Source organism: Moschus berezovskii, chromosome 6, assembly GCF_049115385.1.
Source record: "Moschus berezovskii isolate FMDL1 chromosome 6, NW_MosBer_1.0, whole genome shotgun sequence".
Classification (NCBI taxonomy): domain Eukaryota; kingdom Metazoa; phylum Chordata; class Mammalia; order Artiodactyla; family Moschidae; genus Moschus; species Moschus berezovskii.
In genome coordinates, this window is record NC_142465.1 from 46,191,671 (window position 1) to 46,218,586 (window position 26,916).

At 38.3% G+C, this 26,916-nt stretch overlaps 1 pseudogene; it reads left to right on the forward strand.

Annotated features, from left to right (window-relative positions):
- The first annotated feature begins 442 nt into the window (after nt 1–442).
- Nucleotides 443–2,315, forward strand: LOC129536693 (ATP synthase F(1) complex subunit alpha, mitochondrial-like; annotated as a pseudogene).
- The last annotated feature ends 24,601 nt before the right edge of the window (nt 2,316–26,916 follow it).

Here is a 26,916-nt window from a genome sequence, read left to right on the forward strand (position 1 = left end):
GTGGGTTGCCATTTCCTTCTCCAATGTGTGAAAGTGAAAAGTGAATATACTCTACATGGAAATTAAATAAGCAGCCTTGTCTTACCTCTTTCCCATTTTGAGTGAGTCAATTATATGACACAAATAAATAGATATCCCATGTTCTTTGGTTGTAAGAATTAATACTGTTAAAGCGGCCATACTACCCAAAACAAACTACAGATTCAACCCAACTTCTATCAAAATACTCATGACATTCTTCATAGAACTAAAACAAACAATCCCAAAGTTTGTATAGAATCACCAAATATACAAAGCATCTTGAGAAAGAACAATAAGAAAGAGATATCACATTCCCTGACTTTAAATTATACTACAAAGCCACAGTCATCAGAACAATAGGGTGGTCAGTGGGTCTCGAGGCTGTGGCTGCAGAGGAAGCACCTGAGGAGGAGCTGCAAAGATGCTGTCCATGCGCATCGCCACAGCCATACCCACACTCTCCCTCTGTGAGCCGGGCTGGTCTCCAAAAATGCTTTGGGATCATCCTTCATTGCTTCAAGGAACCTCCATGCCTCTAACTCTTGTCTTCAGAAGACTGGCACTGCTGAGGTGTCCTCTGTTCTTGAAGAGTGTATTCTTGGAGCTGATACCTCTGTTAACCTTGAAGAGACTGGGCATGTTTTAAGTATTGGTGATTATATTGCCTGGGTACTTCGGCTAAGAAATGTTCAAGCAGAAGAAATGGTAAAATTTTCTTCAGGTTTAAAGGGTATGTCTATGAACTTGGAGCCTGACAATGTTGGTGTTTTCATGTTTGGAAATGATAAGCTAATTAAGGAAGGAGATATTGTGAAGAGAACTGGGGCTAGTGTAGATGTTCCAGTAGGTGAAGAGCTGCCGGGTCATGTGGTCGATGCCCTTGGTAATGCCACTGATGGAAAGTGTTCAATTGGTTCAAAGGCCCAAAGACGAGTTGGCTTGAAAGCCCCTGGGATCATTCCTCGAATCTCTGTGCAGGAACCAATGCAAACTGGCATTAAGGCTGTGGACAGCTTGGTGCTGATTGGTCATGGTCAGTCTGATCTGGTTATTGGTGACTGATAGACTGGCAAAACATCAGTTGCCAGAAACACCATTAACCAGAAACGAATCAATGATGGAACTGATGAAAAGAAGCAGTACGGTATCCATGTTGCTATTGTTCAAAAGAGATCCACTGTTGCCCAGTTGGTGAAGAGACTTACAGATGCAGATGCTGTGAAGTACACCATTGTGGTTTCAGCTACTGCTTCAGATGCTGCCCCACTTTAGTACCTGGCTCCTTACTCTGGGTGTTCAATGGGAGAATATTTTAGGGATAATGGCAAACATACTTTGATCATTTATGATGACTTATCCAAACTCCGGGAGTTGGTGATGGACAGGGAGGCCTGGCATGCTGTGATTCATGGGGTCGCAGAGAGTCGGACACGACTGAGCGATTGAACTGAACTGAACTGATCCAAACAGGCAGTTGCTTATTGTCAGATATCTATGCTGCTCTGCCAACCCCCCAGTCGTGAGGCCTATCCTCATGATGTGTTCTACCTGCACTCCTGTATACTGGAGAGAGCAGCTAAAATGAACGATGCTTTTGATGGTGGCTCGTTAACTGCTCTACCACTCATAGAAACACAAGCTGGTGATGTGTCTGTTTACATTCCAACAAATGTCATTTCCATCACTGACAGACAGATCTTCTTGGAAACAGAATTGTTCTACAAAGGTATCCGCCCTGCCATTAATGTTGGTTTGTCTGTGTCCCGTGTCAGATCTGCTGCCCAAACCAGGGCCATGAAACAGGCGGCAGGTACCATGAAAATGAAGTTGGCTCAGAATCGTGAGGTTGCTGCTTTGCCCAGTTTGATTCTGACCTTGATGCTGCCACTCAACAACTCTTGAGTCGTGGTATGCATTTGAGCGATCTGCTGAAGCAAGGACAGTATTTTCCCATGGCTATTGAAGAGCAAGTGGCTGCTATCTATGTGGGTGTTAGGGGGTATCTTGACAAGCTAGAGCCCAGCAAAATCATAACATTTGAGAATGCTTTCTTGCCTCTTGTTATCAGCCAACATCAAGTCCTGTTGGGTAAAATCAGGACCGATGGAAATATCTCAGAAGAGACCGATGCAAAGCTGAAAGAGATTGTAACAAACTTCTTGACTGGATTTGAAGCTTAAACTCCTGTGGATTCACATCAAGTGCCAGTTTGGTTTTGTCATTGCTTCTTCTAGTTCCACTTGTAAAAGGATTACTCCAATACTGCAGATGTACAGTAATCACATTAAAATAAAGGTTCCACGGTAAACAAAGAAAAACTATATGGTATTGACACAAACAGACAGATGACAATAGAACAGAATAGAAAATCCAGAAATGAACCTATGCTCATATGGTCAATTAATCTATATTGATGGAAACAAGCATATACCATGAGGTAAAAACAGCCTGTTTAATACATGTTGTTGAGATAACTGGACAGCTACATGCAAAGAATAAAAATGGACCACTTTATCATGTCATATACAAACATAAACTAAAAATGAATTAAATATTTAAATGAGACCATAAATCTCCTAGAAGAAAATATAGGCAGTAACCTCTCTGACATCAATCTCGGCAATATTTTAAAAATTTGTCTCCTCAGGCAAGGACAACAAAAAGCAAAAATAAACTAATAGGACTACATCAGACTAAAAGCTTTTCACAGCAGAGGAAGCCACCAGCAAAATGAAAAGGCAACCCACAGAATGGAAGAAGTTATTTGTAAATGATATCTCTGGTAAGAGATTGGTATCCAAAAGTACAAAGAAATACATAAACTTAACATCAAGAAAACAATTAAAAATGGGCAGAGGATCTGAATAGTCACCAAAGAAGACATGTAAGTGGTCAACAAGCACATGAAAAAGAGTTCAACATTACTAGTCATCAGGGAAACACACATCAAAATCACAATGAGATACCATCCCACAACTGTCAGAATGACTTTTATCAAAAAGGTATAAAACAACTGCTGAAGAGGATTCAGAGAAAAGGAAATCCTTGTATTTGCTAGTGCAGTTATAAATTGATACAAATCTTATGGAAACAGTATGAAGATTCCTCAAAAAACTTAAGATAGATTATATATTATCTAGCAATTCCACTTTGGGGACTTTACCTGAAGAAAACAAAAACTCCACTTACTGGAATATATATACATTCAATATACACTATATTCACTGCAGAATTATGACAGTCAAAATACTGAAGCAACTTAAGTATCCATCAATGGATAAATTGATAAGGAAGATGTAATAGTTGTATATACATGCATACATACATACCTCAATGGACAATTATTCTAGTATAAAAAATAATAAAATCAGAGAGAAGGAACAAGATGGCAGAGGAATAGAACCGTAAGACCACTCTCTCTCCCACAAATTCATCAAAAGAACATTTGAACACGGAGTAAAGTCCACAAAACAACTTTTGAATGCTGGCAGAGGACATCAGGCACCCAGAAAAGCAGCCCATTGTCTTTGAAAGGTGGTAGGAAAAAACATAAAAGATAAAAAGAGAGACAAAAGAGGTAAGGCGGAGCTCCATCCCGGGAAGGGAGGCTTTAAAAAGAGAGAAGTTTCCAAACACCAGGAAACACTCTCACTGGCTAGTCTGTGGCGAGCCTTGGAACCTCAGAGGGGCACATAACTGGGAGGAAAAAGAAAGAAATAATTAAAACCTACAGATTACCTGCCAAACAGTAACTCCCAGCGGAGAAGCAGCACAGACGCCTGCATACACCATTAGCAAGTGGGGGCTGGGCAGGGAGGAGCCGGCTGAACTGCTTAGAGAGAGGACTGGGCTTGAATGCCGCGAGAACAGTCTGAAAGATCTAACAGGGGATAGCAAAGCAGACTGGGATAGCTTCCCCATGAAAAGGCGGAAAGCTCTAACCTAAGACTCCGCCAGCCCCACTCACAGAACAAAGGACTTAGCGAGTGAGCTGGCTGCGGGCGGCCCATCCCCCAACCCCCGCTGAGACAGGCAGGGAGGTCAGCCAGAGCCGGAGGGGGCAACCGTGACCCCAGAAAGGCATCTGATACAAACTGCAGGCAGGCTTGTTGCTAATCAAGACTTCCTGGGCTTGGGCCGGTCTATATCTGCCTGAGAAGGTGTGCCAGTTGTATACCCAGAAAACCGAGTGGCAGGGACTGGGGAGGTGATAAGTCACAGTGTCCGCGCTTGCCAAACACCTGGTCACCTGAGCTGTTCATATTAGGGAAGGCACAAAATGCAGACCCAGCCAAGTCTGCGCCTTTGTGGAGTACCCGATAAAACTGAACTTGAGACGCTCAGACCTGGGAAGTGCATACAACCCAGCGCCGGCCTAGGGCAGTTCCTGGCAGAGCAACCTAGAGCCTGTGCAGTGTAGACTGGGACAACACATGCGCTGTGAGTGGGGGCAAACCCAGTGTGGCCGAGATGCTGCGAGCACTCTCCACAGACGCCAGAGATATTTGTCTGCAGTGTTCCTCCCTTCCCAGAACAGGACTGAGCAACTGAGCCTTAAAAAGTGTCCACCCGTCCCCTAGTATCAGGGTGGAAATTAGACAATGAAGAGACCAGCAAACAGAAGAAGCTAAAACAGAGGGAATCACCTTGGAAGTGACAGATAGAGAAGTCTAGAGACTACTCCAAGAATAAGACCAAAAACCAGAGGCAAGAGGTTTAAGCCCGAATTATGAAAACACCAGAGAACTCCTGACTCCAGGGAACATTAATCGATAGGAGCTCATCAAACGCCTCCATACCTACACTAAAACCAAGCACCACCCAAGGGTCAACAAGTTCCAGAGTAAGACATACCACGGAAAATCTCCAGCAACACAGGAAAATAGCCCTGAGTTTCAATATACAGGCTGCCCAAAGTCACTCCAAACCCACTGACATCTCATAACACATTACTGGACACTACATTGCACTCCAGAGAGAAGAAATACAGCTCCACCCACCAGAAGACCGACACAAGCTTCCCTAACCAGGGAACCATGACAAGTCACCCCTCCAACCCCACACACAGCGAGGAAACTACATAATAAAGAGAACTCCACAAACTGCCAGAAGAGGGAAAGGCCACCCCAAACACAGCAATATAAGCAAGATGAAGAGGCAGAGAAATACCCAGCAAGTAAAGGAACAAGATAAATGCCCATCAACACAAACAAAAGAGGAAGATATAGGGAATCTACCTGCTAAAGAATTTCAAATTTTGATGGTGAAAATGACTCAAAATCTTGAAAGCAAAATGGAGTTACAGATAAATAACCTGGAGAAAAGGATTGAGAAGATGGAAGAAAGGTTTAAAAAGGACTTAGAGGAAATAAAAAAGAGTCAATATACAATGAATAATGCAATAGATGAGATCAGAAACACTCTGGAGGGAACAAACAGTAGAATAACAGAGGCAGAAGACAGGATAAGCGAGCTAGAAGATAGAATTGTAGAAATAAATGTAACAGAGAGGAAAAAAGAAAAACGAATTAAAAGAAATGAGGACAATATAAGAGACCTCTGGGACAATGTTAAACACTCCAACATTCGAATCATAGGAGTCCCTGAAGAAGAAGACAAAAAGAAAGACCATGAGGGAATACTTGAGGAGATAAAAGTTGAAAACTTCCCTAAAATGGGGAAAGAAATAATCACCCAAGTCCAAGAAACCCAGAGAGTCCCCAACAGGATAAACCCAAGGCGAAATACTCCTAGACACATATTAATCAAATTAACAAAGATCAAACACAAAGAACAAATATTAAAGCAGCAAGGGAAAAGCAGCAAATAACACACAAGGGGATTCCCATAAGGATAACAGCTGATCTTTCAACAGAAAATCTTCAGGCCAGGAGGGACTGGCAAGACATACTTAAAGTGATGAAAGAAAGTAACCTACAGCCCAGATTACTATACCCAGCAAAGATCTCATTCAAATATGAAGGAGAAATCAAAAGCTTTACAGACAAACAATGGCTGAGAGAATTCAGCATCACCAAACCAGCTCTCCAACAAATGCTAAAGGAACTTCTCTAGACAGGAAACACAGAAAGGGTGTATAAACTCGAACCCAAAGCAATAAAGAAAATGGCTACGGGATCATACTTATCAATAATTACCTTAAACGTAAATGGGTTGAATGCCCCAACCAAAAGACAAAAGCTGGCTGAACGGATACAAAAACAAGACCCCCATATATGTTGTCTACAAGAGACCCACCTCAAAATGAAGGACACATACAGACTGAAAGTGAAGGGCTGGAAAAAGATATTCCATGCAAATAGAGACCAAAAGAAAGCAGGAGTAGCAATACTCATATCAGATAAAATAGACTTTAAAACAAAGGCTGTGAAAAGAGACAAAGAAGGAAACTACATAATGATCAAAGGATCAATCCAAGAAGAAGATATAACACTTATAAATATTTATGCACCCAACACAGGAGCACCTCAATATGTAAGACAATTACTAACAAGTATGAAAGGGGAAATTAACAACAATGCAATAATAGTGGGAGATTTTATACCCCACTTACATCTATGGATAGAGCAACTAAACAGAAAATTAACAAGGAAACACAAACTTTAAATGATACTTTAGACCAGTTAGACCTAATTGATATCTATAGGACATTTCACCCCAAAACAATGAATTTCACCTTTTTCTCAAGCACACACGGAACCTTTTCCAGGATAGATCACATCCTGGGCCATAAATCTAGCCTTGGTAAATTCAAAAAAATTGAAATCATTCCAAGCATCTTTTTCTGAACACAATGCAGTAAGATTAGATCTCAATTACAGGAGAAAAACTATTAAAAATGCCAACATATGGAGGCTGAACAACACGCTGCTAAATAATGAACAAATCATAGAAGAAATCAAAAGAGAAATCAAAATATGCATAGAAATGAATGAAAATGAAAACACAACAACCCAAAACCTCAGGGACACTGTAAAAGCAGTGCTAAGGGGGAAGTTCATAGCAATACAGGCACACCTCAAGAAACAGGAAAAAAGTCAACTAAATAACCTAACCCTACATCTAAAGAAACTAGAAAAGGAAGAAAATGAAGAGCCCCAAGGTTAGTAGAAGGAAAGAAATCGTAAAAATTAGGGCAGAGGTAAATGCAAAAGAAACAAAAGAGACCATAGCAAAAATCAACAAAGCCGAAAGCTGGTTCTTTGAGAAGGTAAATAAAATTGACAAACCACTAGCCAGACTCATCAAGAAACAAAGGGAGAAGAATCAAATCGATAAAATTAGAAATGAAAATGGAGAGATCACAACTGACAACACAGAAATACAAAGGATTATTAGAGAATACTATCAGCAATTATATGGCAATAAAATGAATAACCTGGAAGAAATGGACAAATTCCTAGAAAAGTACAACTTTCCAAAACTGAACCAGGAAGAAATAGAAAATCTGAACAGATCCATCACAAGCACGGAACTAGAGGAAGTAATCAGAAATCTTCCAGCAAACAAAAGCCCAGGTCCAGACGGCTTCACAGCTGAATTCTACCAAAAATTTAGAGAAGAACTAACACCTATTCTACTCAAACTCTTCCAGAAAATTGCTGAGGAAGGGAAACTTCCAAACTCATTCTATGAGGCCACCATCACACTAATCCCAAAATCTGGTAAAGATCCCACAATAAAAGAAAACTACAGGCCAATATCACTGATGAATATAGATGCAAAAATGCTTAACAAAATTCTAGCAATCAGAATCCAACTACACATTAAGAAGATCATACATCATGACCAAGTGGGCTTTATCCCAGGAATGCAAGGATTCTTCGATATCCACAAATCAATCAACGTAATACACCACATTAACAAACTGAAAAATAAAAATCATATGATTATCTCAATAGATGCAGAGAAAGCCTTCTACAAAATTCAAAATCCATTTATGATAAAAACCCTCCAGAAAGTGGGAATAGAAGGGATATATCTCAACATAACAAAAGCTATATATGACAAACCCACAGCAAACATTATCCTCAACGGTGAAAAAATGAAAGCATTTCCCCTAAAGTCAGGACAAGACAAGGGTGCCCACTCTCACCACTACTATTCAACATAGTTCTGGAAGTTTTGGCTACAGCAATCAGAGCAGAAACATAAAAGGAATACAAATTGGAAAAGAAGAAGTAAAACTTTCACTGTTCGTTGATGACATGATCCTCTACACAGAAAACCCTAAAGACTCTACCAGAAAACTACTAGAGCTAATCAATGAATACAGTAAAGTTGCAGGATATATAATCAACACACAGAAATCACTTGCATTCCTATACACTAATAATGAGAAAATAGAAAGAGAAATTAAGGAAACTATTCCATTCACTGTTGCAACGAAAAGAATTAAATACTTAGGAATATATATACCTAAGGAAACAAAAGATTTATACTTAGAAAACTATAAAACACTAGTGAAAGTAATCAGAGGACACTAATAGATGGAGAAATATACCGTGTTCGTAGATTGGAAGAATAAATATTGTCAAAATGAGTACACTACCCAAAGTAATTTATACATTCAATGCAATCCCTATCAAGCTACCAACGATATTTTACACAGAACTAGAACAAATAATCTCACAATTTGTATGGAAATACAAAAAACCTTGAATAACCAAAGCAATCTTGAGGAAGAAAAATGGAACCGGGGGAATTAACCTGCCGGACTTCAGGCTCTACTACAAAGCCACAGTCATCAAGACAGTATGGTACTGGCATAAAGACAGAAATATAGATCAATGGAACAAAATAGAAAGCCCAGAGATAAATCCACGCACCTATGGACACCTTATCTTTGACAAAGGAGGCAAGAATATAAAATGGAGAAAAGACAGTCTCTTTAACAAGTGGTGCTGGGAAAACTGGTCAACCACTTGTAAAAGAATGAAACTAGAACACTTCCTAACACCATACACCAAAATAAACTCAAAATGGATTAGAGAGCTAAATTTAAGGCCAGAAACTATAAAACTCCTAGAGGAGAACATAGGCAAAACACTCTCCAACATAAATCACAGCAAGATCCTCCAAGACCCACCTCCCAGAATATTGCAAATAAAAGCAAAAATAAACAAATGGGACCTAATTAAAATCAAAAGCTTCTTCACAGCAAAGGAAAGGTGAAAAGACAGCCTTCAGAATGGGAGAAAATAATAGCAAATGAAGCAACTGAGAAAGGATTAATCTTCAAAATATACAAGCAGCTCCTGCAGCTCAATTCCAGAAAAATAAATGACCCAATCAAAAAATGGGCCAAAGAACTAAACAGACATTTCTCCAAAGAAGACATACAGATGGCTAACAAACACATGAAAAAATGCTCAACATCCCTCATAATCAGAGAAATGCAAATCAAAACCACAATGCGATACCATTTCACACCAGTCAGAATGGCTGCTATCCAAAAGTCTACATGCAATAAATGCTGGAGAGGGTGTGGAGAGAAGGGAACCCTCTTACACTGTTGGTGGGAATGCAAACTAGTACAGCCACTGTGGATAACAGTGTGGAGATTCCTCAAAAACTGGAAATAGAGCTGCCATATGATCCAGCAATCGCACTCCTGGGCATACACACCGAGGAAACCAGAATTGAAAGAGACACATGTACTCCAATGTTCATTGCAACACTGTTTATAATAGCCAGGACATGGAAGCATCCTAGATGTCCATCTGCAGATGAATGGATAAGAAAGCTGAGGTACATATACACAATGGAGTATTACTCAGCCATTAAAAAGAATGCATTTGAACCAGTTCTAATGAGGTGGATGAAACTAGAGCCTATTATACAGAGTGAAGTAAGCCAGAAAGAAAAACACCAATACAATATACTAACGTATATATATGGAATTTAGAAAGATGCAAATGATAACCCTGTACACGAGACAGCAAAAGAGATACAGATGTATAATACAGTCTTTGGGACTCTGTGGGAGAGGATGAGGGTGGGATGGTTTGGGAGAATAGCATTGAAACATGTATACTATCATATGTGAAACGAATCTGCAGTTCATGGTCGATGCATGTTATAGGATGTTCGGGGCCGGTATGCGGGAATGACCCAGAGGGAGGATAAGGGGAGGAGGGAGGTGGTAGGGGGGTTCAGGAGGGGGAACTCATGTACACCTGGGGCAGATTCATGTTAATCTATGGCAAAACCAACCAATATAATATTGTAAAATAATTAGCCTCCAATAAAAAAATAAATAAAATCTTGCCTTTGTGGCAAGAGAGATAGATCTGGATACTAAGTAGTATACTAGGAAAATGAACAGTGTATGATTTCACTTATATGTGGTATTTAAAAAAACAAATGAATAAACAGTACAAAATGGAAAAAGAGACTGTTATATACAGAGAATAAACTGTTGGTTGTCAGAGGAGAGAAAGATGGGTGAAACAGGTAAAGAGGATTAAGGGATGCAAATGTCCAGATATAAAATAAAAGTCATGAAGTTGTAATGTACACATAGGAATATAGCCTACTGTAACAACTTTGTATGATAATAGACTGTAACTGAACTTTATTGTGGTTATCATTTTATAATGTGTAAATAAATTGATCCTAAAGGAAATCTTAAAGGAAATCAGTCCTGAATATTCATTGGAAGGACTGATGCTGAAGCTGAAGCTCCAATACTTTGGCCAACCTGATGCAGAGGACTGACTCACTGAAAAAGATCCTGATGCTGGGAAAGATTAGAGGCAGGAGAAGGGGACAACAGAGGATAAGATGGTTGGATGGCATCACCAACTCAATGGACATGAGTTTGAACAAGCTCTGGGAGTTGGTGATGGACAGTGCAGTCCATGGGATCCCAAAGAGTTGGACATAACTGAGTGACTGAACTGAACTGAAATAAATTGAATCATTATGTTGCATACCCCAAAATAATACAATACTTTATGTTAATTATAACTTAAAAAGCAGATTTTTAATAAGGTCCTACAGAATAGCTTCTCAAAAATGGGATGGGTGAATTAATAGATATTTTCAAATATCTAATCAAAAGGATAGTAGCATTCACTTCAGGAAAACATAAGAATATCTGTTTGCCTATTTAGGCCTCTATGCAAAACATCTTTTCAGTTCAGTTCAGCTCAGTTCAGTCGCTCAGTCGTGTCCGACTCTCCGCGACCCCATGAATCACAGCACGCCAGGCCTCCCTGTCCATCACCAACTCCCGGAGTTCACTCAAACTCATGTCCACAGAGTCGGTGATGCCATCCAGCCATCTCATTCTCTACCGTCCCCTTCTCCTCCAGCCCCCAACCTTTCCCAGCATCAGAGTCTTTTCCAGTGAGTCAACTCACCGCATGAGGTGGCCAAAGTATTGCAGTTTCAACTTTAGCATCAGTCCTTCCAGTGAACACACAGGATTGATCTCCTTTATCTTTTAATGTTTACCAAATTGATAAAAACAAAAAAACTAGTACCCTATTATTTTCTAATTTGCTTCTTCCTGAGTATTGAAGTTGGCAAATATATTTTCACAGGTCCCTTTTTAAGTCTTGATGATCTTACCTAGTTTGTCCCAAATCCTGCCATCATTCTGAATCTTTTCAACATACATGTGAATAAATCACCCCCAAAATGGCAATTTTGTTACTTAGCATCTTCATCTTTAATGATATTCACTTCCACCCACATAAGCCATCCATTTCCATTTCTACAAATGAACTTGTCACCATATGGAACTAGTTGAACTTCTAAATTAAATTTGAATATCTTATTCAGATTATCACATTCTTTCTACTACTTTGTGTCTCTTTCCCAGATACTCCCACATTACTTATTAATCCACCTAATTAAGATTTTCAGTCCTTTTTATTCTCTGTAAGAAGATCATCCCATAAGCAAGTTCAGTCACTCAGTCCTGTCTGACTTTTGCAAACCCATGGACTGCAGCACACCAGGTTTCCCTGTCTATCACCAGCTCCAGGAGCTTGGTCAAATTCTTGTCCATGTAGTCGGTGGTACCATCCAATCCCTTCTCCTCCTGGCCTTCAATCTTTCCCAGCATCAGGGTCTTTTCCAGTGAGTCAGACCTGCTCATCGTGGTGGCCAAAGTATTGGAGCTTCAGCATCAGTCCTTCCAATGAACACCCAGGACTGATCTCCCTTAGGATGGACTGTTTGGATCTCCTTGCAGTCCAAGGGACTCTCAAGAGTCTTCTCCAGCACCACAGTTCAAAAGCATCAACTCTTTGGTGCTCAGCTTTCTTTATGGTCCAACTCTCACATCCATATATGACTACTGGAGAGACTATAGCTTTGAGTAGACGGACCTTTGTCGGCAATAAGCAAGAACACTTCAGAAAATGAAGCATTTGGAAAGCTATGTCTCTTACTCTTCTTTGGGATAATAACGTATCCACACAGAAAAAACATCAACAAGTATACTAAACTTTCTTCTCCTCAAAATTAGGTACAGGTTTTCTTCTGTCCTCAATTAGATAACTAGAAATTGCTTTTTATTCTAATATGGTTTAAGTTCCATTAACCAGGTCATCTCATTTTCACATGCCTGCACTCCTTCGCTTCTATCCTGTTAGACTAGGCACCATTTCCTGAATTTGAAGTGTGATTTCACATTCTCTGTTTTTTTGTCATACTGTTTATTTATTTATTTTTTTACTCATTCTATCAGCAGAAGCGTAGTCATCCTTCAAAACCCAACTTAACATTATGTTGTCCATAAATATTTTCCTGATTAACTACAATCAGAGTTATTTAGGGATTTTTCATTTCTACATTACATAATTTTATCTCTTCTGTGTTTTTACTTAATTCTGTCCCATGTAGTTAATTATACATTTAATGTATGACTTTCACTAGATAGTAAACTTCTGGTGATCATAACTATCTCTTTTTCATATTTGAGTCCCTGTCTTATAGGACACAGTACCATGCCTTGACTACATCTAAAATACCTGCCTTTTTATTCCTTTAACAATACTATACTCATTTTCCCTTTGGAAATTATCATGGTCTGTATTTATTTGCTTTATTTATATACACATTCACTGCCTGAATCTTTCAATAGAATGTAAATTCCATGAGGAAAGGGATCATGCTTAACCTAGTTATCATTGTTTCTCCAGATAAAAAAATATATAATCAATAACTGCTTGTTTTCCCATAAATTCAGCCTCTAGATTATCAGCATTTTGATATTATGGAATATTTCACATTTAAATTCAGATTATTCTCTAATATTTAGTAAGTAATTTCTAGTTAAAACCATACATGGAGAAAGGAAGTGGTCAATATGATAGAGTAGGAAGACACTAAATTCAGTTCCTCCCACAGACACACCAAAATTCCAAATACTTGCCCCTTCCCACAAAATACCCAAAACAAAAAACAAAGTTACATTACTTAATGGAGCAACTAGCTATAAGAGTAATCTTTATTCCAGTAAAAGATTTTTTACAAATAAAGATATGGAGAAGGAAACGCAGTTAGATTAAGTAGGTGGGAGAGAGTCACAGTATAATTAAGACCCATACCCCTGGGTAGGCAATGCACAAAGAGAAGAATAATAAAAACTGCAGAAGCTCTCCCCAAGAAGCAAGGGGTTCAAGTCAGATCGAGGAAGCAGAGAGTTCCAAACAAGAAGAACCCAAAGAGGTCCACACCAAGACACATTATAACAAAAATGGCAAAAATTAAAAAGAAAAAGAAAGTTTTAAAGGGAGTGAGGAAAAAGAATCTTAAAAGAAGCACAAAGGAACTCTCATAAGAACATCAGCTGGCTCTTCAGGTGAAACTGCAGACCAGAAGGATATAGTGTAATATAGTGAAAGCAATGAAACAGAAAAGCTCTATGATCAAGAATACTCTACCAGGCATATTTAATATTCATATTGGAAGAAGAGAAAAGTTTCACAGACAAAAAAATTTTAAAGAATTTATCACCTGTGTACCAGTTTTAAAAGAGACATTAGAGGAATTTCTTTAAGCAGACAAGAAAAGATCACAATTATAAACATAAATAGTATGAAGGGGAAAAAATCACCTTGGTAAATAAAAACATATAGTTAAGGTAACAGATCATTTATAAAACCAGTGGGTGGGTAACATAATCATCAATGTTTATAAAAAGTAGTTAAGGAATACACAAAACAGAAAGATATAAAAATGTAGAGTGATTTGAATGTGTTCAAAACGAAGAAACCATCAACTTAAAATATATAACAAATATAAAAATAAAGAATAATCATCAAATTACAAGGGTAGAAAGCAAAAGTAAAGAAGATGAAAGGAACAAAAGAGAACTACAAAACCAAAAACATGGCTGTAGTACATACCCATCACTAATTAATTTAGATGTAAATATATTAAATGCTCCAGTCAGAATATGTAGGGTAGCTGAATGGCTTTTTTTAAGAAAAGGAATTATATATATACATGCAAATAACTGATCTAAAGACACACATAGACTGAAAGTGAGGAGACACAAATATATGTTCCACGCAAATGGAAATGAAAAGCTGACAGCAATACTTAGATAAAAACAAGCTTTATAACCCTATATCAAGAGACAAAGAAAGGCATTACATAATAATAAAGAGATCAAGTTTTAGCAGGAAGAAGTAACAATTATAAATATAGATATTCCCATCATAGGCACACCTAAATACATAAAACAAATATCAACAAATATAAAGGGAGAAATTTACAGTAATACAATAATAGGAGGGAACTTTAACACCCCAGATACATCAAAGGACATGTCACTCAGACAGAAAATCAGTTAAGGAAACCCTAACCTTAAATACCACATTAGCCCATACAAAGTTATAGATTATATACAAAATATTTCACCAAAACCAGCAGAATATACTTTCAAGTGCACATGGGCTATTCTTCAGCATAGATCTCACACTAGATCACAAAAGAAGTATCAATACATTTAAGAAGATTGAAATCATATCAAAAATCTTTTCCAACCACAAAGTATGAAATTAGAAATTACCTACATAAAAAAAATAAGAAACAAAAAAAACACAGACACTTGGAGGCTACTCAACATTCTTCTACACAACCAAAATGGTCACTGAAGAAACTAAAGAGGAAATTTTAAAATACCTGAAGCTATGAAAATGGAAACACAATGTTCCAAAATCTATGGAGTGCAGCAAAAGTGTTTCTAAGACAGAAGGTCATAGCAATAAGCTTACATCAAGAAACAACACAATCTTAAAGAAATAATCTAAAACTTATAGCTAAATGAATTGTAAAACGAACAGACAAACCTGAAGTTTGTAGAAGGAAACAAACAATAAATATCAAAGCAAGTATAAATAAAAGAAAGACTAACATTAAAATAGAGGGTTCCCTTTTCTCCACACCCTCTCCAGCATTTGTTGCTTGTAGACTTTTGGATAGCAGCCATTCTGACTGGTGTGAAATGGTACCTCATTGTGGTTTTGATTTGCATTTCTCTGATTATGAGTGATGCTGAGCATCTTTTCATGTGTTTGTTAGCCATCTGTATGTCTTCTTTGGAGAAATGGCTGTTTAGTTCTTTGGCCCATTTTTTGATTGGGTCATTTATTTTTCTGGAATTGAGCTGCAGGAGCTGCTTGTATATTTTGGAGATTAATCCTTTATCAGTTGCTTCATTTGCTATTATTTTCTCCCATTCTGAAGGCTGTCTTTTCACCTTGCTTATAGTTTCCTTTGCTGTGAAGAAGCTTTTGATTTTAATGAGGTCCCATTTGTTTATTTTTGCTTTTATTTCCAACATTCTGGGAGGTGGGTCTTGGAGGATCCTGCTGTGATTTATGTCGGAGAGTGTTTTGTCTATGTTCTCCTCTAGGAGTTTTATAGTTTCTGGTTTTACATTTAGATCTTTAATCCATTTTGAGTTTATTTTGGTGTATGGTATTAGGAAGTGTTCTAGTTTCATTCTTTTACAAGTGGTTGACCAGTTTTCCCAGCACCACTTGTTAAAGAGACTGTCTTTTCTCCATTGAATATTCTTGCTTCCTTTGTCAAAGACAAGGTGTCCATAGGTGCATGGATTTATCTCTGGGCTTTCTATTTTGTTACACTGTTGGTGGGAATGCAAACTAGTACAGCCACTATGGAGAACAGTGTGGAGATTCCTTAAAAAACTGGAAATAAAACTGCCATACGACCAAGCAATTGCACTCCTGGGCAAACACACTGAGAAAACCAGAATTGAAAGAGACACATGTACTCCAATGTTCATCAGAGCACTGTTTATAATATCCAGGACATGGAAGCAACCTAGAGGTCCATCTGCAGATGAATGGATAAGAAAGCTGAGGTACATATACACAATGGAGTATTACTCAGCAATTAAAAAGAATACATTCGAATCAGTTATAATGAGGTGGATGAAACTAGAGCCCATTTTGCAGAGTGAAGTAAGTCAGAAAGAAAAACACCAATACAGTATCAGTTCAGTTCAGTTCAGTCTCTCAGTCGTGACTGACACTTTGTGACCCCATGAATCACAGCATGCTAGGCTTCCCTGTCCATCACCAACTCCCAGAGTTCGCTCAAACTCACCTCCATTGAGTCGGTGATGCCATCCAGCCATCTCATTCTCTGTCGTCCCTTTCTGCTCCTGCCCCCAATTCTTCCCAGCATCAGAGTCTTTTCCAGTGAGTCAACTCATCGCATGAGGTGGCCAAAGTATTGGAGTTTCAGCTTTAGCACCAGTCCTTCCAATGAACACCCCGGATCGATCTCCTTTACAATGGACTGGTTGGATCTCCTTGCAGTCCAAGGGACTCTCAAGAGTCTTCTCCAACACCACAGTTCAAAAGCATCAATTCTTCAGCGATCAGCTTTCTTCACAGTCCAACTGTCACATCCATTCATGACCACGGGAAAAACCATAGCCTTGACTACATGGACCTTGACTGGCAAAGTAATACTAATGCATGATGCTAAAGCTGAAACTCCAATACTTTGGCCACTTCATGCGACGAGCTGACTCACTGGAAAAGACTCTGATGCTGGGAAGGATTGGGGGTGGGAGGAGAAGGGGACGACAGAGAATGAGATGGCTGGATGGCATCACCGACTTGATGGACATGAGTTTGAGTGAACTCCGGGAGTTGGTGATGGACAGGGAGGCCTGGCGTGCTGTGATTCATGGGGTCTCAAAAAGTTGGACACGACTGAGCGACTGAACTGAACTGATATATGGAATTTAGAAAGATGGTAACGAAAACCCCGTATACTAGATAGCAAAAGAGACACAGATGTATAGAACAGTCTTTTGGACTCTGTGGGAGAGGGCAAGGGTGGGATGATTTGGGAGAATGGCATTGAAACATGTATATTATCATATGTGAAATGAATCGCCAGTCCAGGTTCGATGCATGATACAGGATGCTTGGGGCTGGTGTACTGGGATGAACCAGAGGGATGAGATGGAGAGGGAGGTGGGAGGGGGGTTCAAGATGGGGAACACATGTACACCCGGGGCAGAATCATGTCAATATATGGCAAAACCAATACAATAATGTAAAGTAATTAGCCTCCAATTAAAATAATTAAATTAAAAAATAAATTAAATTTAAAGTAGAAAACATCAATGATACTAAGATGTAATTCTTTGGAAAGATAACAAAATTGGTCAACTTTTAACCATACTCATGAAGAAAAAAGGAAGGTACAAATTAATAAAATCAGAAATGAAACAGACACCAGTGAAATACAAAGGATCATAAAAAATTACTATGAAGAGTTATATACCAATAAAATGGAAAACTTGGAAGAAATGGATAAATTTCTAGAAATGTAATCTCCTAAGCCTGAATGAGGGAGAAATAGAAAATATGAACAGACCAATTACTGATAATGTATTTGAGTCAGTTAAAAAAGAAATCCCACCACACAAAAATCCAGGATGAGACAAACTCACAAGTGAATATTACTAAACTTTTAAAGAAGAGAAAACACTTGTTGTTCTCAAATAGTTTTTAAAAATTGAAGGTGGAAGTACCCTAATACCAAAACTAGACAAAGACTATTTGAAAAAGAAAATTACAAGCCAATATCACTGATGAACATAGATTAAAAATCCTCAAAAAAATATTAGCAAACCCATTAAACAGTAGTTTCAAAGAATCATATGACATGGGATTTATCCCAGGGATACAAGGATGGTTTAATATCTACAAATCAAACAATGTGACTCCCCACATTAACAACTTGATGAATAAAATATATCATCTCAATAGTTGCAGAAAAAGCTTTTGACAAAATGAAATATTCATTATGAGATAACCTCTCAACATAGTGGATATAGAAGGCTGTGACAAAGTTACAGCCCAAATCATATTTAATGGTGAAAAATTGAAAGCATTTCCTTTAAGACTAGGAACAAAGATGTCCACTCTTGCCACTTCTATGTAGCACAGTATTGGAAGTCTAAGTCACAACAGTAAAAAAAGAAAAAGAAATAAAAGGTATTTAAATTAGAAAGAAAAAGGTAAAGGATCATTGTTTGCAGATGACATGATAATATATATGAAAATTCTAAAGATGCTACCAAAAATCTGTTAGAGCCTATACATGATATCAGGGAAATTTCAAGATTCAAAATTAATATACAGAAATCTGTACTACTAACAAACTATTTAAAAATTAAGAAAATAATCTCATTTACAACTGCATTAAAAAGAATAAATACCTAGGGATAAATCTAACTAACCACGTTAGACTTTAACTCTGAAAAGCATAAAACTTTGCTGAAAGAAATTGGAGATGACATAGACAAATGGCAAGACATACCTTGGTCATGAATTAAAAGAAATTAATATCATTAAAATAACCATACTACTCAAAGTAATCTACAGATTCAGTGCAACTCCTATCGAAGTACCCATGACATCTTCACAGAACTAAAGCAGATATTCCTAACATTTGTATGGAACCACAAAGAACCCCAGAGCAAAGCAATCTTGAGAAAGAAGAACAAAACTAGAGATACCATGCTCTATGGTTTCAAACTATATTATAAAGCTACAGTAATCATAGCAGCATAAAACTTGTATTAAAGAAAAGATACATAGATCAATGGAACAGAAATAGGGTATAGAAATGTAGCCAAGTTTATATGGAAAGTTAATCTATGGCTGAAGTGGCAAGGTATATACAATGGAAAAAAGACAGCATTTTCAATAAACGGTTTTGGAAAAACTGGAAAGAATGCAAAAGAATTAAACAAGACTACTTTCTCACACTGTATATGACAACAACAAAAGCAACCTCAAAATGGATTAAAGACTTAACTGTAGTTGTTGTTCAGTCTCTAAGTGGTGTCTGACTCTTTGTGACACTACAGACTGCTGCACATCAGGCTTCCCTGTCCTTCACTATTTCCCAAAGTTTGCTCAGGTTCATGTCCAGTGAGTCAGTGATGTTATCTCACTATCTCATTCTCTGCTGCCTTCAATCTTTCCCACCATCAGAGTCTTTTCCAATGAGACAGTTCTTCACATCAGGTGGCCAAAGTAGTGGAGCCTCAGCTTCAGCATCAGTCCTTCCAATGAATATTCAGGGTTGATTTCCTTTAGGGCTGACTGGTTTGATCTCCTTGCAGTCCAAGGAGCTCTCAAGAGAGTAATTGTAAGACCTGATGCTCTAAAACTCCTAGAAGAAAATATAAACAGTACAGCCTTTGACATTGGTCTTACCAATATTTTTTGGATATGTCTTTTCAGGAAGACCTAAATCAAATGCTAAAATGACCTAAAACAAATCCCTTATATTATACAGTGGGAGTGACAAACAGATTTAAGGGATTAGATCTGATAGAGTGCCTGAAGAACTATGGACAAAGATTTGTGACATTGTACAGGAGGCAGTGATCAAGACCATTCCCAAGAAAAAGAAATGCAAAAAGGCAAAATGGTTGCCCTACAAATAGTTGAGAAAAGAAGAGAAGTGACAGGAAAAGGAGAAAAGGAAAGATATACCCATTTGAATGCAGAGTGCCAAAGAATAGCAAGGAGAGATAAGAAAGGCTTCCTCAGTGATCAATGAAAAGAAATAAATGGAAACAATAGAATGGGGAAGACTAAAGATCTCGTCAAGAAAATTAGAGGTACCAAGGGAACATTTCATGCAAAAATGAGCACAATAAAGGACAGAAATGGTGTGCACCTAAAAGAAACAGAAGATGTTAAGAAAAGGTGGCAAGAATAAACAGAACTATACAAAAAAGATCTTCATGACCCAGATAACCAGGATGGGGTGATCACTCACCTAGAACCAAACATCATGGAATGTGAAGTCAAGTGGGCCTTAAGAAGCATCACTATGAACCAAGCTAGTGGAGGTGATGGAATTCCAATTGAGCTATTTCAAATCCTAAAAGATGATGCTGTGAAAGTGCTGCATTCAATATGCCACCAAATCTGGAAAACTCAGCCATGGCCACAGGACTGGAAAGGGTCAGTGTTCATCCCAATCCCAAAGAAAAGCAATGCAAAACAGTATTCAAACTACCACACAATTGCCCTTATTTCACGCAGCTAGCAATAAAGCTCAAAATTCTCCAAGCCATGCTTCAACAGTACCTGAACCGTGAACTTCCAGATGTTCAAGCTGGTTTTAGAAAAGGCAGAGGAACCAGAGATCAAATTGCCAACATCTGTTGGTTCATCAAAAAAGCAAGAGAGTTCCAGAAAAACACCTACTTCTGCTTTATTGACTATGCCAAAGCAATTTGGCTACGTGTATCACCACAAACTGTAGAAAATTCTCCAAGAGATGGGAATACCAGACCACCTTGCCTGCCTCCTGAGAAATCTGTATGCAGGTTAAGAAGCAACAGTTAGAACCAGACATGGAACAACAGACTGGTTCCAAATAGGACCTTGCTTATTTACCTTATATGCAGAGTATACGCAAAATGCTGGGCTGGATGAAGCACAAGCTGGAATCAAGATTGCCGGAGAAATATCAATAACCTCACGTATGCAAATTAAACCCCCCTTAGGCAGAAAGTGAAGAAGAACTAAAGAGCCTCTTGATGAAAGTGAAAGAGGAGAGTGAAAAAGTTGGTTTAAAACTCAACATTCAGCAAACAGAGATCATGGCATCTGGTCCCATCACTCCATGGTAAATAGATGGGGAAACAATGGAAACAGTGAAAAACTATTTTCTTGGGCTCCAAAATCACTGCAGATGGTGACTGTAGCCATGAAATTAAAAGATGCTTGCTCCTTGGAAGAAAAGCTGTAACCAAATTATACAGCATATTAAAAAGCAGAGTCATTACTTTACCAACAGATGTCCGTCTAGTCAAAGCTATGGTTTTTCCAGTAGTCATGTATGGATGTAAGAGTTGGGCTATAAAGAAAGCTGAGTGCAGAAGAATTGATGCTTTTGAACTGTGGTGTTGGAGAAGACTCTTGAGAGTCCCTTGGACAGCCAGGAGATCAAACCAGTCCATCCTAAAGGAAATCATTCCTGAATATTCATTGGAAGGACTGCTGCTGAAGCTGAAACTCCAATACTTTGGCCACCTGGTATGAAGAATCAACTCATTGGAAAAGACCCTGATGCTGGAAAATATTGAAGGTGGGAGTAGAAGGGGGCAACAGAGGATGAGGTGATTGGATGGCATCACTGACGTAATGGAGATGAGTTTGAGTAACCTCCAGGAGTTCGTGATGGACAGGAAAGCCTGGCGTGCTGCAGACCATGGGGTCTCAAAGAGCTGGACACAACTGAGCAACTGAACTGAACTGACTGAACTGATCAAATCATGACAGTTTACTGTATTTTTCCCCAGATATCTTTTCTTTGATGAGAAGTTCTGAGCTGTATGGCAACAAAGAACATCTAAGAAAGGACGCAGATCCATGAATTTGTGCAGATTAAAAAGTCAGGGAAAATTTTGACTTCCCAAGTTGCTTGTAATCTTGAATTCAAGAAAGTAAAAAAAAAAAGGCACTCATGTTATTTGGAAGTATATTACTGTATACTTACGTTATTTGGAGGAATATTATCCTTTTGATCATTCAGCTACTAAACTATTTGATTTATGCAGATTAGTACCACTTCTGATAGGGATAGAGTAGGATCATTGCACAGGTAGCTTTAGAAATCCCACTAGGGGAATATAGATAGAGCGGGAACAGTAGGGAACTTTGAGAGACCATTATATGTTAATTATTGCTCAAGAAAACTACCAGAACATCATAAAACAAAGCAGCTTTTCTTAAATATAAAGCCTTCAATAAAACCATGAGATAGGCTCCCAGGGCATTAAGTGAAAAAACGAGGCCTGCATCTGCTGGCTGAGTCCAGCAAGACAATGATCCTCAGAACCAAGGACAGGAATATAAGGGAAAGGTGACATTCCAAAGTAGAATACCATCATTATACTAAAATCTGAGATGACTTGATATATTTTAGTATTATGTTACCACCCTTCTGCTGATTTGAGTAAGTTCAATGACAGTTTTGAGCTTATAGGATCAAACACTCTCCTGCCCAATACTGAGAAGGAGTTACTGATAAAAGCCTGACGCCTACTCAAAGAATGAGGAAGAAGGTGGTCTTCTCCCCTTCCCCACTTTCTCTAATTATAAAAATATAGCTTGCTTAATTCTCAGGGCACAGCCCCCTTGCCTTCCAGCTTGTATCCCTCACAAGTGCCCTATATTAATAAATCTACATCTTGCCTATAATTTTGACTCTTGCTGAAATCCATTTCCACTGAAACAAAGAACCTGATCCTCACTAAGTCCTGAAGCCAAGTGAGTGATTCCAATTAAAAGGCTGTGGGCTCATGTCCCAATCTGGATTTTGGCCCAGTTTGAATACCAGCATTTGGCTTCAAATCGCAACCTGAGGTTTATGGTTTCATTTTCCTGCTACAGAGCAAGTAGGAATAGTAGATACTTGGCTTCCCTGGTGGCTCAGAGGTTAAAGCGTCTGCCTCCAATGCAGGAGACCCGTGTTCGATCCCTGGGTCGGGAAGATCCCCTGGAGAAGGAAATGGTAACCCACTCCAGTATTCTTGCCTGGAGAATCCCATGGACGGAGAAGCCTGGTAGGCTACAGTCCACGGGGTCGCATAGAGTTGGACACGACTGAGCGACGGAATGGAACAGACAGTAAGATCTTAATGAGCTCTATGAGTTACATTGACCCTATATTTCTAAGCTTCTGTAACTATAAAAATTCTGCCCATTACAACTGATGAATGAGGCTCTATGCAATATTTTAGTTTCCTCAGGGGAGCCAAAGGGAGCTAAAGATAGCCATAGAATGAATTGTGCCCTTTGATACTCTCCTCTCCCTTTCTGCCTTCTTAAAAGCTTATCCAGTGCCCTTTCACAAATATCTCCAGCACAATAAAAAAACACACTTTATGAGAAAAATCTAGTCTATGTGTTCAAGCTATAACAGTCAAACTGATTGACCACATCCTTCCATAAAGAATACACTTTGGGGATTTCCCTGGTGGTCCAGTGGTTAAGAATCTGCCTTGCAATGTAGGGCACACTGGTTTTATCCCTGGTTGGGGAACTAAGACCCCAAATACTGTGGAGAAACAAGCCTGTGCACCACAAAATGCCCAAGCACTCTGAAGCCTGAATGCCACAACTAGAGATTATGCATGCTGCAACGAAGATACCATGTGCCACAAAGAAGCCAAAAAAATATAAATAAATAAATACTTAAAAAATGATTCCTAAAAAAAGAATACATTTTACCACATGTCCCAATACACCCATAAATGACTGAAGTTAAAAAGTATCCTGAAATAATACCTTCCCTTATTAGGAAGGATAAACTCAAATATTTTCTATTATATTCCATTTAATTTATTTTGTATTCAAGTTCAGTTCAGTTCAGTTGCTCAGTCGTGTCCGACTCTCTGCGACCCCACAGCATGCCAGGCCTCCCTGTCCATCACCAACTCCCGGAGTTCACTCAAACTCATGTCCACAGAGTCGGTGATGCCATCCAGCCATCTCATTCTCTGTCGTCCCCTTCTCCTCCCGCCCCCAACCTTTCCCAGCATCAGAGTCTTTTCCAGTGAGTCAACTCGTCGCATGAGGTGGCCAAAGTATTGCAGTTTCAGCTTTAGCATCAGTTCAAGTTAAGATCTAATAAATTAATTTTATAGACGTATATTAAAAACAGTGGTCTTATGCATACAAATGCTTAGTGGAATGAATGTTTTGCCTTTTAGATATATTTTCAATATAGATATTGAAAGATATCAAAAGATAGTAAGAACAAATTTAGAGTCTCTAAACTTAAATTTTAGACATCAATAAGCTTACTGAAAATGCAATTTTGAGGACAAGGGAGACATTTCATTAGTCTTGAATTCCCAACAAATAATTAGTCTCCTCAATTGCCTGTTCTATTTTTTTAAATTAATGCTTTAGTTACAAAATAATATATTTTCAAATCAGAAACCGAGGGAAATGCCAAAGAAAAGTTTACTATAATCTTACCACCCAAATATAACCACTGCTATCATTTTACTTTTATCCTTTGATGTTTTGTAAGTGTGTATTTACATATGTAATAAAATAAATAGCATGATTTTAAAAGAATATATGATAATCAGGTTTCATGTTAATAATAATGTTAATATCCCTTTACAATTTGATTTTTAGTTGAAGTTAGCCAATTGTACGGATGTATCATAATTTACTTAACCAGTGTCAAATGTATAGCATTGCTAAGATTGTTTCTTGCTTTTTATAAATAATGAGGAATCAGTGTAAGCACATCTCTGAATATTTCCTTAGGTGAAATTCCTAGAAATGAAACTCAGCAATAAAGGATTTGCACACTTAAAATACTCAGTCATAGGTATTGTCCTTACTCTGTGTGGTCAGTGACACAGAACTTTCTGTAGCAGAAGGACCATCTTGAGTAGGATTCAGATTTCAGAACAAACAGTGCATTTGCTGATATTTAAAATGTGATTAATAGATGAATACTAAAGGCTGTTTTAAAATGGAAAAGGGAAAAAAGTGAGAAGTCACTGATATGGATGTGTGCAAAAGAGTGTGGTTCCTGATAAACCATCCACAATCCAGGGCTATTTGCAGGGGAAGAGGTTGAGAAAGATGTGAATTGCCTTTGTTGCTGCATTTAGAAGCTCCCATCTATTTTAGCATCAGCTAGTAAATGGCAACCCACTCCAGTGTTCTTGCCTGGAGAATCCCAGGGATGGGGGAGTCTGGTGGGCTTCCATCTATGGGGTCACACAGAGTCAGACACGACTGAAGTGACTTAGCAGCAGCAGCAGCAGTATTACATCTCCTTCCTACTCATCTTTCAGTTCTTTTCCTGAGTTTCAGTCTAGCTTCCCCAACTTTGAAATGGTGTGCCCCTTTTCAATGTTCAAGCCAGAGATAATCTGTTAATAAAGAATGTTAGCTTTGCTTATAGATTGGAATTCTAATCATTTTCCCTAATAAGTATCAAATAATTTATTGGGCCATGCACTTATTTATCTTGATATATAAGATCAGCATCTTCTAAAAGCCTTGCAATTACCTATAATGTTGGACCATAGGAGAAAAGTGACAGTTCCTTTTGAGGTAGAGATGAAGAAAGGAAACTGCAGTAGGGAAAGGGCAAGGGAAAAATTATCACAGAAGAGAGAATTGGTCTTAGTTAATGTATAGCATCAATAGAATTATTTTTGTATGAGATTTGAAGTACATTCATTTCTTATTTATTCATTTATTGACACATCATTTATTAAATACCCATAAAACATCAGGCTTTAGATACTGGGAAGTCAGTTAAATACTTTATATTCTTTGTCCTTAAGGAACTTGCAATCTGAAAGAGGAGCATGCAATGTTTGAGTTGTATCTAAATTTTAAAGAAAGGAAAAATGATATCTCTAGTTTCTATTGTAAAGATCTAATTGGGACTGAAGAAGCAGCATGATCCAGAGCAGAAGCTGGAGCTAAGTAATATTTTGTGGTGCCATTTGGGTGCTCTGGATACTGGATAATTTGGATTTACATATTGGAATTGCATTTGAGATGTACTCATCATATGTGCTTACAGAGCTAGCACTTCATGGCCATCACGGATATGTCCCTTTAACTAAATGCTTATTATTAGTTCTTGAACTAAATGCTTCAAAGTAAGAATAATTATGGCTTCATGAAATCTACATCTAAATTATTTGAGCACCTAGGGAAGAGGAAAGAAAGAAAGTGAACGTCCCTCAGTCATGTCTGACTATTGAGACCCCATGGACTATACAGTCCATGGAATTCTCCAGGCCAAAATACTGGAATGGGTAGCCTTTCTCTTCTCCAGGGGATCTTCCCAACCCAGGAATCAAACCCAGGTCTCCCTCATTGCAGGCAGATTCTTTACCAGCCAAACCACAAGCAAAGCCAGAAGGTGTTTTGATGTTTGGCGTATGAGTGTGAAGTAAAGCTGATGTAAGATCTCTTAAGAAAGGTTATCAGAATGGATTTGGCCCAGTTGGTTTATTCCAGAAGCCATTCACCTGGGTCAAGAAGAAGAGCTACAAAAAACAGAGAGTTAAGAGGCAATTATCTTAGATTATTTGGTAGTTCCTCTGAAGAAGCTGTACCATCTCCTTTAAAAACAAGATATGTAATGTCAATACTGGAAAAAATAAATGTCAAATCAAGGGAAAATGCAACAGTTGAAATTGCATTGCAAAATTAAGAAAAGAAACAGATTACCTAAAGGAGACACCAAAGGAAAAAATTCTGGCATCAAGGAAGCTTGTGAATGAGTATAGCACAAAATTAAATTTAAAAAAAATCTCAATTAAATCCTATGCTT